General features: G+C 52.0%; 1 long non-coding RNA gene and 1 other non-coding gene across 2 annotated transcripts in view; both read left to right on the top strand.

Annotated features, from left to right (window-relative positions):
• Nucleotides 1-17764, top strand: part of LOC112631806 — a 134150-nt gene that overhangs the window by 90332 nt on the left and 26054 nt on the right. The window lies entirely within an intron of this gene.
• Nucleotides 11433-11550, top strand: LOC112632255. The gene has a single exon (XR_003121320.1). It is a non-coding gene; the product is annotated as a small nucleolar RNA SNORA71 (small nucleolar RNA).

Below are 17764 nucleotides of genomic sequence, written 5' to 3'. Positions count from 1 at the left end.
TTGCCTTTTGTCCACTGGCAGCAGGCTCAAAACCACCAGGCAAAGTAACCACTGGCAGTGGAACTGAAGGCACGTGTCTAGCATTTATGGAGGATGGCGCCTTCTATGGGAGCCTGACTCATGACCTCTGGGGGTATTTTTGGCCCGGAGAAAGGGCTGGTCTGAGCTGTGGCTATCAGTCTTCTAGTATTAAAGGGTCAGTACAGAGAAGGCGGTTATAAAACACCCAGAGTGAGCTGGAAAGTGAGTGGAAACTTTCTGCCTCTTTTGGAAGACTCAACCTGGGGAAAACACCATTTCATGTCGAGGGTGGGAGGGGGAGGTATCTTAGAGCCCTGGGCTTGGCCAAATGTGAAGTCAGCACCCCCTTCCAACCTCCCCCGAATCCAGCCTTCCGCCTGGCCTCCCCTGGCATCTATAATTCCGTTTGTTGTGCTCGCAAACACCGTGTTGGAAGATTTCATGCTAATGAAAGGGTTTCTTGATTAGGTTACGCTGTTACTGTAAATGTTCCCTCATTATCTATGTTATGGTAGGAATTTGAAAAAGTATAAATTGAGCGTCTTGCATAATTTATAAAACCTGAATGTTTCCTAATTAGTTCGGTTAGGTTAATGATGGTGCAGCGTCACTTCTTCCCGGTCCCGTTAATGACCTTTCCACTCTTCATTTTGAACACTTTGTGTTATTTACAAGCCCCCTCCCAACACAAATCCAAAAACCAGCTTCCGGAGTGTGGCCCCATCTAGCCTCTGATGGAAGGATGAAATGCCTTGCAGAGTGTGAATGGCTCCTTTTTTCTCTGCATGTCACCCGCCCGGCTTTGAGGCCAAGAGGCAGCCTGTTTAAAGGTTGGCCAGCCCAAATTTGGCTCAGGCCAATCCCCTGAAGAATGCCGGTGAAGTGCATTCTTTCGGCATTTGTATAGAGACTGGTGCTGTCCCCCATTAGCAGCCAGAGATGTGAAAATGCTGGAGGAGGTGGGGGAGGGAAAACCCTCTCAAAAGGATTCTAAAATAACATTTTGCATCCTCAAGTAATTCCCAGTTCTCCCTGGCAACCATTCATTTCTTCCGAACAGCAGAAATTTGCAATATGAAAGTGGATTGGCTTCTCCCTCCCTTGGGGCCCCTGTATCTCTTCATCCAGCGCCTTGGGTAAAAAGCAATGCATACGTTTACAATATAAATGTGATTTAATCGACCTCCCTGTCAGGGAGAAATGGCAAGCATATCAAACAAGACCAAGATGTTAGAAAGAAAAATCATAAATTATTCCAGTGACGAGTTTCGGAGCCGCCTCCTGGACTACTAGATGATGCTATATAAGGCTGTTCCTTGAAACAATAATTAAGATAATTCTGTATGACAAGGAGAAAAATGTCCAGCTTTGTATGAAATGTGCTTCATGTTAGCAAGCTGAATGCTTGGTATTGATTACTCTCTCCCCACGATCTCCCCCACCCAGCCGCTGTGGTTCAAGGCTAAAATTAATTGAATGATGCAACATTTCTTTTCTCGAATCCTTATTTACCGTACATGCCTCCTAGAAGCCATGCAAAGTGGGCTGGCCTCTAATTCTCTAAACTGATCTCTTCCTTTGGCAGTGTCTGGGAGAATGCTGACATGTACACACACACACTCACACACATCCTCAGCTGGGTGTCCATTGTTCTCCTCTCTGGAAGGCATGATTCCCCCCCCTCAGGCAGATTTGAGGGACATATCAGTACAGCAGAGCTCTCACTATTCTGTTATTAGGCCACCGTGGGGCTCTCCTACAGAAATATGGCCAATGCCAGAGGTCCCTCAATACAGACAGCTGCAGATGGGACTGGCTCCCCCAACTCGCCACCCTTCCCCTGCTTGCAGTCCATAGAACAGCATCTGGCCTCTGTCTAGCAGAACATCCATTTTCCCCCTCTCCCCTTTCCAACCTCCCAGAGTATGGTGTGGATCAAGGAAGGACCCCTTCACTCTCCCCTCTCCTATTCTAGCTGCCATATCCTGAGACAGTCGTCCCCCCTCCTATGAGAGGCGCTGGGCAATTCCTGGCAGAGAGAGATGGTTTATGGCCTCGGCTCTGCTGGTTTTTCCGAGGCTTTATTTCATCTTGACTGCAGTTGCTGCCGCAGTGGTGGCTGGGAGAGAGAGCGAGGCACAACTTCAGGTAGTTAATCCACGGTACATCCCCTGGGCTCCTGCAGCAACGCTGATGCCTTCCCCTGCCTGGAGAAGCTGAGAGAGTAGTGACAAAGGTAGCGACTGCAGGCAAGGGGCCCACGGGCAGGGGTCTGCCCCAGGCTGGGGCTGGATTCCAGCATCTCTGGGCTTGCTGGGTTACTGAACAGTGCCCTTCCCACCCTGAGCCCAGCTTCTTCACTGCAGAAGGTGGTGGTGGGGATTCAAGGTGGAAGCCGGTGACGGGCTTGACATGTTGTGCACAATCAATGATTTTAAAAAAAATCAGAGACATTTAGGCAATTATGCGATGAGTAAATGGCTCTTGGTTTGACAATTCTGTTTGTGACAACCCAGAGCCTTGTCCCCAGGGAGCCATCCTTTCCAGAACGATGACAGAGAAGGATTCTTGTCTTTTGCCCTGGATGCGAGGGGTTGGTTGTGGTTCCACTAAGCCCTGAGGTGCCATCCTTTGGGGACAGGCACTGAAGGTGCCCATGGACCCCCTGCCTTACTCTTCCCCAGGAGACATGGCATCATCACTCAGCTGTAGCCACAGCTCATGAAGCCAGATGGTGACAAGTACATTGCACGGAGGCTGAAGTGGGTGGGTGGGAGAAAAGGCGGCGCTGGTGCCCAGAGCTGACTGCTATGGGAGAGGCAGCTGCCTATGTGGGCTCAGAGTCGGGGGTGAGTATAGAAGACAGGATAGGGAGAAAGCAGGCAGCCAGTGGGAGCTGGACCCATGGAGCATTAGTAACCCATTAACGCCTACCCTTAAATTAGCAGATCACTACAACACTAGAGGCTACACTCCAGGACAAGGGCCGTGTGGATCTTGTCCACTCTCCCAGAGCTGAGTACAGGGCCCAGCACATACTAGTGCTCAATACAGGAGTGGAGTGATAAGTGAGGGCCCAGGAATCCCTGCTGAGGGGAGTGTGTGCCAAGGCATTGGTCTGGAGGACTCTGAGGCCATTGCACCTTGAGAACGGGTTGTTGAAAGGCAACATGAGGAGGCTGTTTGCAGCCAGTTTTTCTCCCCACCCTCCCTCTGGGCAGGGAGGGGGGCTAGTGCAGCATCCAGGAGGCTTGAGTCTCACTTTTGCTGGGAGCCTCACATCTGGCACGAGGCCTGGGCCAAGCAGTGTCTGAACTTGTCCTCCTCTGACCCCAGATGATCCATCAAATCCTCAGGCATCTCTGAATCCCTGTGCAGCCTGGTACCCTGTAGGAGCTCAACAAGGACTCCTGAGTGGTTGGCTGCTTGACGAAGAAGCAGCCCTTCTCTGTTGATGAAAGAGCAATTAAGACTTTAGGAGTCTGCAGTCTAGACAGGGAGCTGTCAAGTCTCACATAAGTGGGTCTGGGAACTGGTAATAGGAGATTAGGGGGGCTTCTGGAGAAGAGAAGCTGCTTTAGAGGTGAGCAGGAGGGAGCCTGGGGGCAGGTCCCGGGGGGCGGGTCCTGTGCATTGCTCAGAGGGAGCCAGCGTGTAGAAAGTTCCAACCCCTCTGCCTGTCTGCTCTGTGTGTCTTACAGGCTTGTTTTTACACTGCTTTCTTTAATGACTTCTCACCATAGTCAAAACAACTCTCCTGTCAACTTATTACCTTAAAAATAGTTGAAAAGATGACACTTGGGTAGAAAGTGCTTTAAAAGAACAGCTACTTTCCCACATGCTCCTCTAACTCTGCCTCAGAGAAGAGTCTTGTGTTTGCAGACCTGGGTTTTACTCCCAGCTGTATCTCCAGGTGTGACCTTGGCCAAGTCATGGTGCCTCTTGGAGCCTCAGATTCTTCTACGGTAAAACACGGTTAAAGCTCATTGGTGCATAGGAATAGATAATTTCCAACGTGTAACTCCACACCTGTGTGCTCAGCCCATTCTCTCACGAAGCAGCCTGGGAAGGCTTCCTGGAGGAGGTGGCAGAGAAGCTAGATACTGCATAAAAACCAGGGCAAGCGAGTTTGACCACTGCAAGCTGAGCTTTTGTAGGACTCCCAGCAGTAAGCCTGGGTGGCATCCATTCCTCAGTTCCTGGACCTTCTCATCATTGCCTACCTCCCCATCCAGGAAGCATCCATCCCTGTACCCTTCCCTCTGCCTTGCTTCTCTGGTCCTCAGAACAACTCCCTGCCACCTGCACCCTCCTGGCTGGGAGAAGGGTACAGCCTCAGCTCTTAGAATTTGGAAGACTTTTAATTGCTGTCTTTTGTCCATGGAGATTAGAGTGACTCCAGCTTGGAGACAATTAGTAAATTATTATGATTAGTTTCCATTTGTGTGGTGCTAGCCTTTGAGAATCTCAGCTGATTTAATCGGGGTTGGTTAATGGGAGCGCTAGCAGTTCCCCTCACTCCTGACGTGCCTTGGAAACCAAGAGTGAATCCATGGACCGTGTTCACAGGAGCTCAGCATTTTGTGCTGGAGTAAGACCGTCTGCATCACAGGATGCCTTGTGCTCATGGCTTTCCCCATGGGTCTTTGGGGAGCTGAAGAACTGGAGAGAGTGGGACGTGGGGACATGGGCCTGGATGGGATGTCAGGGACCTGGTGTGTTTGCCTGGAAAGGGCATCACTGCCCCATGCTCTCACAGTTCTCCTTACCCCACAGCCCACACCACCACTTCCTCCCTCCTCCCCCACTTCACCTTTTCTCTTCAGGTAGACTCTAGTCCAGTGGTTTGCAGACTTTGACCTGTGTCAGAATCACCTGGAGCACTTGTCAAAACCGATTGCTGGGCTCCACTCTGATTCAGTGGAGGAGGGGCAGGGCCTGAGAATCTGAATTCCTAGAAGTTCCTAGGTGCTGCTGCTGCTTCTGGTCCAAAGACCACCCTTTGCGAGTCATCTTGTCTTATGGTTTTCAATCCTGGGTGAACATTCGAATCCCTTGAGGAGTTTTAAAACTGATCATTTCCCAGCCCTCTGACCAGGCTGGGTTCTGTTGGGCTGAAGCAGGGTCAGGGTAGATATTTTTTAAAGATTCTCCAGGTGACCCTGATATGCACCTTGGGTTGAGTGGGGGCCCTGTCCTGGAACGCAGGCCTGTTTCCAGTGGAGCTCTCGCCCAGTTGCTGAGAGGTTCAGCTTGGATTAGCAATAGCTAGCAGGATGTGGACACCTGGGTGCTGGCTTTAGTACCTGCTTCTGAGTGTTGACTTCCAATGCCCAAGTCTACCTTTCCTTCCTGTCCCATTCTTTCTTTCTTTTCCTTTCTTGCAGCACCTCTTTCATCTGCCTCTCTTTCTTCCCCCTGTAGCTAGTTTAGTGAAGATGCCACACAGTGGAGTGGAGTTATTACATGGTTTTGTTTTCTCCTGTCCCTCTCACTCTGTTGACTCCTTTTGTCCCATAACTTCTGGCCACTTTCATGTATCAGGACCTCCTCTGGTCTGATACAAAACAGCAGTCTCACCGCTGAGTCAAACCTGTCTCCGTGGAGTGGGGAAGGAGAAACAGGCTTTTCGTCTTGAGTCCACTCTTCTTCCTCCTTTCTTGGGTTTTCCAGGATGGGAAGGGTGGAGACCATCTTGCTTCACTCGCCTCCTCTCAGTGAGATGGCCGGCTTTTGCTTGGGCTGGATAAAGCTGCATCTGCCTGGTGTGCATCTGCCCATCTCAGTGGTGACCCCTTTCTAGTGGTAGTCTCCATGCAGAAGGTGAAGTGGGGGGTCTTCAGGAGCAGTGTCCAGCTTCACTTTGCCTCCCTCATTCCTGAGTGTGCCCCCAGGAAGGACTTCATCTGGGTGGCAGCCACCTGGGCAGCCTACACGTCCCGCCCCAGCTCTAACTTCTGTGCTTGCGTATGTGGAGCCTCAAGGTCCTCTCCATGGGTTCTTTCTCCTGGGAAAGCCAGGAAGCATGGGGTCAGTGATCACCCATCCTATTCCCAGCCCTCTAAGCTTTGGTCTGTTTTCATTTTGCAAGTGCAGGCCTCTACAGCAAGCTGCAGCCTCCTTCCTGCACAGACTGCCAGACAAGAAGGCACCACTTCCTGTGTTCACATTCCGGGGGAGTATGCTGTGCCCTCCCCTGGGCCGCGCTTCCCACTTCCGCATTCAGCCAGCGTCCAGCTGGGGTGGGGAGGCGCTGATCTCCTTTTCCTGGAGGCATTCCTGTCTCTAGGCATGATTCTACTGGAGGCCTTTCTCCTGCCTGGCTTAGGGGAGGAGGGCATTTTTCTCACCATGAATTCTGCCCTTGCGCAAGGCCATACGACTCAGCAGTTTTTTCTCTTGCCTCTCCTGAGTGCTTCTAGATTGGGACAGGGGCGAGAAGAAGCACAGGGCAGTTGGTGGTCGTCCCATAGACAGCCAGCTGGCCCTGCTTGTCAATAGCTTTCTCAGCGTGGAGTTGGTGTTTCTTCATCACATTATGGGCCCAAGTAGCCAACCCCAGACCCATAGGAGGGTCCCACTCAACTTCCTCTTGTCTTCCCACCCAGTGGTCCTCCTCCCCATTATGTCCTCCCTACTTTCCTACCCTGGACATTCAGTGAGCCTGACTCTGTCCCAGGCCCTGCTTTAAACCCTGGGGGGCATAGATATGGGACAGCTCCCAGTGCACTCACCCAGAGGTGGCAGAATGCTCCAACAGTTACCAGTTACCATACCACATCTGCCAGGAGCTCGTGCTCTGCCAAGTGACCAGGCTGTGATACTAGAGTGGTAGGACCGTAGTGGAGGCAAGCCCAGGGATGTGGAAACACAGGGCAGGGCCAACTCACCAACTTTGGGGGTTTAGGGTAAGCTTCCTGGCTTGGAAGAGGTGGTGTCTGAGTGGGACCTTGAAGGATGAGTAGGAGTTTGCCACTCAGACCCAAGAAGAACATTTTATGTTGAGGGATTGAAGCATGAAAGCGGGGGCTGAATGCAAAGATGCTGGGTGTGACTGGAACATAGAGGAGATGACATTATGGGAAGGCGTGAGGGACAGGCAGGGAGCAGGTCATGAAAGGTCCTGGGGACCGTGCCACGGTAGGGAGCACTTCCCAGAAACATGTCAGAGTGAGCTGTTGGGCACTCTTCCCTCCACCCCAAGGCTTCTGTTTTGAAGGGTCTAGTTGGACACTTTCTTCACATGGTGGCAGCCCTTAAGCTGCAAGCACTTGAGTCACCAGCATTTCTGAGAGGGGAGGACTTCCCACATTGACTGCAGCAGAGCAGGTGGGGGTGATAGGTGGGCAGCAGAGACCTGAGCAGGACGGAGGACAAGGCAGCTCCCTTTGGGTCCTATCTCCAATAGGAGGGACATGAGCATCAGGACAATTCCTGGCTTGGTTTGCCTGGGGAAGTCTTTGGCTAAAATACTAGCGGCAGAAGTCTTGGCTGGGAATGAGGAATCCGTAGGACTCGAATGATTTACCTAAAAGAAAAAGCAGAACAGGGATTATTTTTTTTTGGAGGTGGGACTCTGGCATGACATTTAAAAAATGCATATTTCCATTTCTCATGTTCTATGAGCATATGTTGCTTTTCAAGAAGAAAAAAGCCCACGTTAGTTCCCCAGCTATTTCACCAGTGCCTATTTAGCTTGTGCCAGCCTTCAGAGACCCTGCGGGTACAGGGATGCGCTAGACAAGGCAGCCCTCACCTTCCCAGAGTGCAACCCTCTCTCGCAGTTAGTGGGCACCTGCCGTGGTGGGTCTAGGTGCACTTCCTGCATCACCTCATTCATCTTGACAATGACTCTTGAGGATGGGTATAATTAACCTCAACTTCCAGATGAAAGTCCTGAAGCTCAGAGCAGTTAAATCACTTGGCTGAGGTCGCACAGTTAGGGAACTAACCACATTGGGTTTCCAGTCTATATGAGCTTGACTCCAAAGGCTGGGCCATTTGATGCTGATTCTTTTGGTCTATTGGGCTCCTATGCAGGCTCCCTCTGCCAGGCCTGCCCCTTTGTACCTTGGGTACCCCTGGGAAAGTCTTACAGCTTCTCTAGGCCTCGGTATCTCCAACTATAAACTAGGAACAATTACATCTCCCTCGCAGGCTCATTATGAGGCATAGAGAGGTGTGATTAACACACGTTACTCAGGACAGTGCCTGTCACTGGATGCCTGGCTAATGAGGGCTTCTAATCATGGTGCGGGATGATGTGAGTTGGTGTTGATTCCCTGCTTCTATTACAAGAAAGAATCCACTTCTGTCTGTTTCCAGTTCCTGGCTTCAGAAGATACAGGTCCTGGGCTTCCTTAAGCTCCTAAACTCAGACACAGGGGAGGGATCTGTATGGGAAAGGCAGTGACCTCCCTGTCCTGGTTCCCCCATCACTGCCTCCTGGCTTCCCACACTGTCCTGGTTCCCCCATCACTGCCTCCGGCTTCCCACCCTGTCCTGGTTCCCCTGTCACTGCCTCCTGGCTTCCCACCCTGTCCTGGTTCCCCCCGTCACTGCCCACTAGCTTCCCACCCTGTCCTGGTTCCCCCATCACTGCCTCCTGGCTTCCCACCCTGTCCTGGTTCCCCCATCACTGCCCACTGGCTTCCCACCCTGTCCTGGTTCCCCCATCACTGCCTCCTGGCTTGCCACCCTGTCCTTGTTCCCCCATCACTGCCTCCTGGCTTGCCACCCTGTCCTTGTTCCCCCATCACTGCCCCCTGGCTTCCCATGGCTGTTCCTTCTCAGGCCCAGGCTCAACCCAGCCCCGGGTCTCTAGCTCAGACATGGTCCTTCAGCATGGAACGTCAACCCCATTCACAAGTGGTCTTAAGATTAGTTACAAAGACCAAGGCCAGGGTGAGCCTGGAGCAATCATGTGTTCAATGCTCCTGCTGCTGTAAGTCTTGCATTTAGGACCTGTTTTCTCCAGGTGCTCCACACACATCACCCACACCCACTGCTTGGAACACAGGATGTTTGCCCTGCTGGTTCCCTTCCAAGATGACAACCATAAACTCTGCAGTCTGAAGGAGTCCCTCTGTTTCTGGAGGGTTACCAGAAGGTTGTACTGCCCATCCATCTCCCAGAAGAGCCTGCGCCTTTCCTTCATTTAAAGTCAGACCATCGCCTACCTTGCCATGTGTTCTGTTCCAGGTAGCATTGCCTCACCGCCCAACTCCACTTAGGTATGGTACCATGGGCTTGTGCTGAAGGCCGGATGTTGGGAGAATCAGCCCTTAAGTAGCTAGTTATTGTGCCTATTGCAGGAGGAAGAGTGCCAAGGAAATTGCTGGGAGACATTTTTCTCACCTTTAGAACCAGGAAAAGGAGGGCCGATTATGGAGAGTTCCTTTTTATCTATGGAAACCAGGCTGAATGAGACTGTGTCTTCCTCTCTGCTTTGTCTGCTAGGAAGCACAGAGCCCAATGCATAGCCCATTTCTAGGAGGTGCCCAGGACTGAAGCATCAACACCATGGTGTGTAACCTCGCCCTTGTCTAACGATTGACCGGAGCCTGCTGGTCCCCAGAACTGCTCTTTGTGCTGTCCTTTGGGGTCCAGCTCTGCATCTGACTTGGTTCTCCCCAGCCCCATCAAGCCAGCTGGAGAGCAGGACCTTCCTGGGTTCTGGCTGCTTCTCTTTCCAGGAGACCTGTGTCTTCCTGGCATCCCAATAGCCATGGTTGACATTTCACGTTTCCATGGGAACAGAGTCTGACTGTAGCCAGACAGCTAACTAGAGAGGCTGAGGAGGAGTGTGTGTGAGTGTGTGTTGTGTGTGAGGCTGCTCTTAGAGCCCAGGGATCTTGTGCACTTCCCTTCGGCTTGCAGTGGCTGCAGCAGCCTCCTCTTGGTGGTAATCATGGCCCATTTGCAGCTCCTACATCTCCATCGCTGACATAATGTTGCACCGGGGTCCATCCATCTGCATAATCATCTTAACCTGCTCCCACAAGAGAGTTTAAAAGGTCTGGGCTGTTGGAAAATGACCATAAAGGCTGAACGCAGATACCTTTAGCAGCAACGCCAACATCTATCACAGGGTAATTAGAGGCAGGGAGTGAGGGCTCCAGGCCCTGCGTCGGGGAACTGTGTGGGGCTGCATCTGCTCTGACTGTTGAAAACAAAGGGAGGGAAAGACCCAAGAAGGCAGTCCAGGAAGGAGAAGAGCAGTTTCTGCAGCAATAAGAGGATTTCTCTTTACTGGAGGGTGTGCAGCTTCTCCAAGGGGAAGGAGCTTTGCCTGAGACTGTTTAGGGACTCCTGTGACCTCTGTTCACACACTGCATGCGCCATGGTTTTCTGATACTAGAAAAATAATGACCAGGACTGTTCCTTCTTACTGTGTTCTAGGTCCCAAATTCTGGAGTACTGTGTGGTCTCGAACAAGTGCCCTTTTCTCTCTGTGATCCCATTTTTCTATTTGTAAAATTAGGGGATTGGACAAATCCGTCAGTTTCCAAACTCTGATTTGTGGAACCCTGGGGCTCACTGGCAGGGATGGGGAGAGGAAAGCGGGTAGGCAGGGGTGAGACCCACTTCCTTTACCCCAACCACAGTGGCTTTTCTTTCATTGGTCCTACATTCAGTTTTCTAAGGAAGGTTATACATGAAGAACAGTTTTCTGCTACCAGAAGCACTGGACCACCACTGGGCTCCAAGATCACTTAGAGTCTCTCGTGTTTGTATGGTAAAGGTACTAGGTTTGGAAAACCAGATTTTGCTACGTCCTTTAACAAGTGTCTGTTTCATAACTAGCTTTATTGTGCTGAATTTGATATCTCCAGAAAAACAGTCGCATCTGTGCAGACAGGGAGAGCGACTTGAGGGAGTGTGAGGATGCCACGGAGTCAGACGCAGAGGGGCAAGAATGGCTCTTGCAAAGCAGTGACCAGGGGCCAACTGCCCACAGCCCACCTCCCCAGGCCCACTGGGGCTCCAAGTCATTGGGAATGCCCCAGGCAGGGGGGATGGCTGTCCTCCCTGTGTTGAACCAGCAGAGCTGTTTTCTTCTGGGTCCTCCGCCCTCCTTGGCTGTCATCTCTGAGCGGGGTGCGCAGCCCTCCGGCTCCGATCCACATGGAGGCTGGTCATCCATCTCCTTCTGGCATCCGTCAACTGCCTGAGCTGTTGGTGGAGGCTGCTGCAGCCTCTCTGTTGCTGACCTCTTGCTCCCCAGCCTCTTGAAAACTCCCTGTGATTTGTCTCTGGTCCTCCTGCAGTCTCTCCGTCTTCCCCTGGGGTCGGGGGTCTCAGGCTCTCAAGACTGTAAGGCTCACTGTATCCGCTGCCTCATTCGCCAGGCGCTTCAAGCTCCAAGGCTCCCCTCTTTCCTCACCTTTGGGTCTTTGAAAATTTTGCGCCCCTATATTCTGAAGTGATCCTGGTCATTGACAGTCCAGGGAGAGAAGCTGCTGAAAGCATTTCCCCTTGTTTGGAGGGTCCACTGCTGTCCCTTCTAAACTCTGGAGTTTTTCCACACCTCCTCCTTTTCATCACCTTTTAGATGCCTCCTGATACCTGGAGTCTGGCTTATGGAGTGCTCCCTGTGTGAGGTTCAGTGCTGGTGTCTGTGAGTCTTCAACCAAGGTATACATTAAAAAAAAAAGAAAGAAAGAAAGAAAGAAAGAAAAGAAATGTTTTTTCTGTCTGACCTTCTATCTGTGTCAGCCCAGGCCTGGGGAAAGGTGAGGGCAGGCCTGGTGGCTTTTCCAATCTGGTCATCCCCGAATCTCAGAAACACTACTCCCCTAGTGCTCCCTGCACACCCAGGCTATGCTGGCCAGATGTGTCTCTCTGGTCTCTGTTGGACTCCAGCCCAGCCTATTCTCCTTGGCAGCAGCTCCTGGCCTGCTCTGCAGAAGGGGCAGCTATTTCAAGCCAGGCTGAGGGCCCTGGATGTGACCTTTTAAAGAAAAGATGATGGTAGCTCTCTTCCCAGGCAGCACCACCGCGGTCTCACAGAGCACCTGGCAGCCCCCTTCTGAGTCCACACATTGCCTGCAAGGATTGCTGGTTTTCAGTTCCTTCTCAAAACTTTGCCTTGGGGCTGGGCGCGGTGGCTCAAGCCTGTAATCCCAGCACTTTGGGAGGCCGAGACGGGCGGATCACGAGGTCAGGAGATCGAGACCATCCTGGCTAACACAGTGAAACCTCGTCTCTACTAAAAATACAAAAATCATTAGCCGGGCGAGGTGGCGGCGCCTGTAGTCCCAGCTACTCGGGAGGCTGAGGCAGGAGAATGGCGTGAACCCGGGAGGTGGAGCTTGCAGTGAGTCAATCGCGCCACTGCACTCCAGCCTGGGCGACAGAGCGAGACTCCGTCTCAAAAAAAAAAAAAAAAAAAAAACAAACAAACTTTGCCTTGGGACAGTGGCTGAGTCAGAGGCTAAGGCTCTCTTGGGGTATCCTTTGCCCAAGTGCAGTTCCTCCCACTGAGCCACAGTGTAATCTCTGAAAGAGTCTGCCCAGGCTGGGGCTGGCGGGTCACCTATTTATTTTAATAGTGCAATCCCTTTTGGGATGACTGTAAGCAGAGGCCCCAGTGAAAGACATCTGAAAACAAGTTGCTTGGAAGCAAGCCTCTTGGAGGACCATAGGGGGGTGGATTCTGGAGTCTTCTCTTATTGTGCACCCATGCCTCCCCCACTCCCACTCACATTGGCCTAGTCCATGACCCTCCCTTCCTTCTTGAGGAGATCAGCCTTCCAGACTCCTGGAGGCCCCAGCATGGGACATGCCACAGGTGACCCTAGAAGCGAGGTCTCTGATTCTCAGTCCACTTCTCATCACTCCTGCTGAAACCACATGTCCCTCGGGAGGTACATTAACTAGAGGACCCTTGCTGTGGCTGTGGAGGTCTGGCAGTTACATGGAGGCCCAAACAAACTCTTGCAAGATACTGTGGGGTGCTAGAGGAAGTAACTTCCTGGGAGGCAAGAGACCTGGTTGTGGTCTCAGATCTGCTAAGCGGCTGTGTGATGTCGGATGAGCAGCTTGCCCTCTCTGGGCCTTGGCACCTCTAGTTCTACAGTGAGTGGTTTGACTCTGGGAAGTGTCAAGGCCTCTTCAGGGTCCCTCTGCTCTAGGTAATGTCAGGATCTTTCTCGAGGCATGAGGGAGAAGCTTGTGGTAGCAGACAAGAGCACGTGGAGCAGGACGGGATGACCCTGGTGTTCTCGTGGAAGAAGGACCATGACGGCTCCTTCTCCCCACATGGCCTCGTCTCAAGGCCCCAGAGTGAGTGCAGTGTGGGGCCTGCTGCTGCCCCTCCCAGAAGCCCTCTCTGGGGCAGTGAGCAGTTCCATGCTCTGTATCTTCATTCCATGGTTCTTCCTAGGGATCCACTTGTGACAAATGCCTCCTTGATGGGAAGTGGGCAGGAAACATCTCCCAAAGTGCAGAAAGTCGGCCCTCCACATGTAGCAAATTCCCACCTATTCATGTTGGCACCAACCTGGGCAGGTATGAAGTGACAGGAGGAAGCTCAGCACCTGCTGTCAGGGCATGTAGACTGGGGGGACAGGCAGCAGTACCTGCTGCTGAGGTTATGAATCTTAGTCCCCTCACTCAGCTGGTGACACAAATCACTTGTCCCACAGCTGCTTCCACGATCCATTCTGTGGGGCTGGTGGAAACTCATCACCTTGGCTCCTCTGGGGTTGTCCTCCTGCCTCTCAAATTACCCCTCTGGGCATGGCTCATCCCAGGAGTCAGAGGGAGGGTCCTCTGGGTATCACCCCTCAGGCCCCTGGGCCCTCACTCTCCCTGCCTGTAAGGCCCCTTCAGGGCACAGCCTGCTCTCTGCTGCCTTCCAGACCTGACTAAGGCACAAGGCTCCTTTCTGTGGCTGTCCCCAGCCCTGGCCCCCAGAGGTCTCCCCAGGAGCCTTTGCTGTAGGCTGTTGCTCAGCAGGAGAAGAGAAGGCAGAGTCCCTCTCTCGAGGAACAGCTTTCACTACTCTCCTCCCTTCAGCTTGGGGAAATCTCCTTTTGGTCTGGGAGCAATACTTCCACATTTACGTTTCTTCCAAGATCCCTTGCTTCTTGCTAAGAGCCTGGCTGTCCTGCTTTCTTTCTCTGCAAAGCCTCCACATCTTCTAACAGATTTATATCTGTGGAAACAAAAGCCAGGACATCCCGTGGGTGCCTTCTGCTTTCCCCTGTGCAGCCGGCGTCTTGTGAAACAAGGGTGCACAGCGGCAAGGGACAGGAAAGGGAGAGCAGAAAACTCCGGAAAGGGAGAGCAGAAAACTCAGGAACGAACAGGCCATCTGAGATGAGATTTTAAAGTAGTATCTGGGCACCGTCCCGGATACTATGTTCCCTTGTAGAAGCACATGTGAACATGAGTGCCTGCCCCTAGGCTTGTGACTAAGGTCCCCATGAAATAAGCAGAGCTCAGATATAGACTGGATTCTGCAGTGCCACCCAGGCCCCAGGGTGAGGACAGGACAGGACAGGTCCTTGGCTGTATAACTGGCAGCCAACCATGATACGAAACCATACTTGGGTCATGCAGGATGTCCACAGAAGCCTCAGTCCTGTGATGGTATGCAGAGAGAGCGTAGCCAGATCCTGTGAAGCAGGAGGGCAGTAGAAACCTAGCCTGAGATGCAGAAGAGAGGAGCAGAGGTGGAGTCTGGGAGTGGCCCCAGATGGGGTATGGTTTTGCAGGTCAGGCTCAGGAATTCAAGCCTGGTCCTTAGGCAGTAGGGAGCCATGGGTGGTTTTTGAACACGGATGTGAGTGGTGAGAGACAGGAAAGGTCCTGAGTGATTTTAAAGAGAAGGATGGAATGGGTAATCACTGAGCTGGGAGTGGTTTGGAAGGCTTCCTGAAGGGCTCATTCATTCATTCATTCATTCATTAACTCAACAAAGGCTTATCTAGCACCTTCCATGTGCCAGACACTGCTCATGGTGATGAATGTAATAGAGTGTCTTCCCCATGGCACTTACACTGTGGGTGGGAAATGGGCAAACCTTAACTAACATATAAACATGCATTCCAGGTGGTGATGCAGGCTCAGAAGATATCATCGCAGGGTAAGGAGACTGAGAGTGAGAGGGGATGCTCTTCCAACTAGGGCAGCCCGGGGAAGCTTCTAGAGGGGGTAGTATTGGAGTAGAGACCTGAAGAGAATGTGGGGGTTGATTTGTCCTAAAGAATGAGTTGGCTTTGCTCAGCTCTGATGGACAGGGAGTGTGAGTGAAGCCTTCGGGGAGGAGTTCACGGGAGCTGCAACCCGCCAGTCCTGCTGCTGCAGAGACTCTGGGGGTGAGCTTTGAGTGGTGAGGTTGGAAAGGAGACAGTGCTATTTGGGATGAGAGTTCTAAGGCTGGGTTGAGGACTTCAGTCTTGCTTGGTGAGCCTCAGAAGGCTGCTGCGCAGGAGGTGAGCAATGGAATGAAAAGCGCTTGGGTCTCTGCAGAAGGCTCCCTTCCAAAATTACAGTGGGTTGGCCAGTGCAGGGACTCAGGAGCAGACTGAGCATGCGCAGAGAGCCCCCTCCTTTGCAATTACTACAAGCCCCAGCACAGGGCAGGGCCAGACCCCTTGGGGATCGTCTCCATATCAAAGGGGAGATTAGCTCCAAGTCCCTAACGATGCTGGATGTGCTGGCCACACTCACCAGCGCTGCCTCCTCTGAGACTGTCAGCTTTATATCTGCTTCTTTTTTATCAATACAGGCAAATAATTCTCTAGACATTTATCATTTTAAACTGTCACAGTCCAGTGCCTTTCCCGAGGACCACAATCAATACTGATCTCGGTTTGAATACTTTTCTGACAAGGTTCCTATTTGTAGATTCACAAGTAGAACTAATGTGTGTTAAAGCTATTCAGTTTGGCATTTTGCAGCTCCATTGACACATTAAATATAGGCGTTCACCACGACGATTAACCTTACAACTATTAAGTAATAAAAATCCTGCATACATATTTATTAGCTGAACATCCCATTCCGGCATGATGCCTTCCCCAACGAGGCCTTCCCATGATGGGAAACCAGAGAAGGTGGAGGTGGCTGCTGGAGAGATGAGCTCACTCTTTGCAGAGAATGTCAGGAGGGATGTGGGGATCTTTGGGCCACAGTGTTGGTGGGAGGAGGGGAAGCTGCTCTGGGGATGGAGGCCCAGATGGAGCTGAAGCTGACGGGGTACTGAGGTGGGTAGCAGCAGAGCTGAGATGTTCTAGGATGGTGGATCCAGCTGCTCTCTGGGATGAGATCCCAGACTTCCTCATTCCTGATGCTTCTGAATAGGTATCCTTTCTCTTCTTGGGCCTTAGTTTCCTCCTCCGCATAATGGGTTCAGACTAGAATGCCTCCTGGCCTTTTTATAAGGTCATGGCATGCGTACAGTAGGATAAAATTCGTAAAGCCTACAGCATCAACAGGCAACGAGTGACCAGATTAGGAGACTCTGGGTGCCCCAAAACCTCCTCTGTTGATCAGGAGGGTTAAGGCGATTGACAGCTCAGTGAGTGGGGTACACCAGCGGGGACTATCAGGTAGATGAGCTCAGATGTCCCTTTTGCAGTGGATGCTTGGTGACTCTGTCTCCCTGCTTATTGATGTGGAACTCTGCTTCCTGGATCCATCTTTCCTGGACCAGCATCCAGAGGGACCCTGAGTACCTGTCTATTTCCTGGCACAGGGGTACACGGGCCCCAGTATCCTGGATGTGAGCTGAGGCAGCGGCAGGGCAGACATCTGCTCATGTCTACTGCCATTCTGACCAGTTGGTGCCCAGGCCTTTCCCATGACTAATAATATGAGTTGGAGGGCTTCATAATGGGACAGACGAGGGGTTCTAGAATCAGCACTCCCAAATCCAGACACCCTTGCCAGCCTTGGGGGCATCTATCTGGCTTTACCATTGGTCCATATTTGTGAGCTCTGGCTCAGTCCCAGGCCCAGGGCCAGCTGGGGTTGGGGAGTGGGTAAGTGACAGCAGGACACACCATGTAGTGGCGGAAAGGAGGAGTCTCCACACAGTTGCAGCACATGGCAGTCAATGTCCGATGAGAAAAGGGACAGAGATCAGAGTGGGCTGCCTGGAGGAAAGAGCCTCTGCTTCTAGACTCACTGGACAAGCCAGGATTCGTCAGGCAAAGAGTGGAAAGGAGTATTGTCGGCAGGAGCATGGCACATGAGAGGGGACCCTGTGGTGGCTATGAGGGGTGCCCTGAAGACCTCACTGTGGGAGCACAGCCCCATGAGAGCTCCAGCTGCCACGTTCTGATGTCACCGCTGTGTCTATGCTCCCAGCCAGCGACTGAGTGCACAGGCGTGTCCCAGTAGACAAGGGCCGTGCCCTGACCCCTAGATTTGGCCTTGCCAAGCCTTCTTGAGACTGCATAGCATTTTTTCTTCACTCATGGTCAGACCTGCTCTGGGATCTGGCGGCAGCTCTCCCAGCCTTTCCTCACCCCTCTCCATTTTCTCGCACATGGACGTTTCCCTAATAAATTCCTCACACATTGCATCCCATATGGGTGTCTGCTTCTTGTAGGACCCAGACTAACACAAGCAGGAAGTGCTTCAGGAATTGAAGGGGGTTCATTCTGGCCTCTGGGTAAAGTGTGAGGGTGAAATTGTGATTTCCATTTTACAACAAGGGAACAAAGTCTCCACAAAGTTCTAGATGCAAAATACTTTTTAAACTGCAGCATGACTTCTGAAGATAGGC

The sequence above is a fragment of the Theropithecus gelada genome, chromosome 9 (genome assembly GCF_003255815.1).
Source record: "Theropithecus gelada isolate Dixy chromosome 9, Tgel_1.0, whole genome shotgun sequence".
Classification (NCBI taxonomy): Eukaryota; Metazoa; Chordata; class Mammalia; order Primates; family Cercopithecidae; genus Theropithecus; species Theropithecus gelada.
Note: the sequence above shows the minus strand (reverse complement) of the source record. Positions and strands in the feature narration are given on the sequence as shown.